Below are 573 nucleotides of genomic sequence, written 5' to 3'. Positions count from 1 at the left end.
GGAGGGCGGGGGAGTCACGGCCCCCGCAGGCAGCCCCAGGCCGCTGCAGCCGCACAGCGGAAGTTTCCCGTTAAAGCACCTGGGGGGTGTGGGGGGTGTGTCCCCCCCACTAATTTATATGAGAAGGAGGGAAAAATGTGTTTTGTGTTTTCTCGCTGCTCCTTCGTGTTTTACCCGCGTTAAACACCCGGTAGCCCCGGGATAGTGACCGGCAGCAGCGTGGGACAGGTTTTCCCTCCGAGGCTCGGGTGGTTTTGCGAGCAATAGCCCCAGGGCTGGAGGGGCGCTCGGGGCCGGGGACCGAGGTGTCCCTGGGGCCCCTCTCCGCCACCCCCACCCCCCCGCAGCGGAGGGGTCCGGGGGTAGGACGCAAACTCAGACCGCCTAAATTAGGACTTTAGACGGGTTAGGGTCATTTCCCAACCTCCTGACACTTCTCACCTTACCAATCCCACTTGTGTCCCCGGCCTGGCTATGGGCTGAGCTCAGGGTGGGCTTCAGAAAGCTTCGGGCGTGTCGCGCCGGTTCGCGGTTCCCTCCTCCGAATGAACAGCCCCAGCCGCGCCGGGCCCG

The sequence above is a fragment of the Egretta garzetta genome, unplaced genomic scaffold, assembly GCF_000687185.1.
Source record: "Egretta garzetta isolate BGI_Z169 unplaced genomic scaffold, ASM68718v1 scaffold814, whole genome shotgun sequence".
Classification (NCBI taxonomy): Eukaryota; Metazoa; Chordata; class Aves; order Pelecaniformes; family Ardeidae; genus Egretta; species Egretta garzetta.
This window is presented reverse-complemented; position numbering follows the sequence as displayed.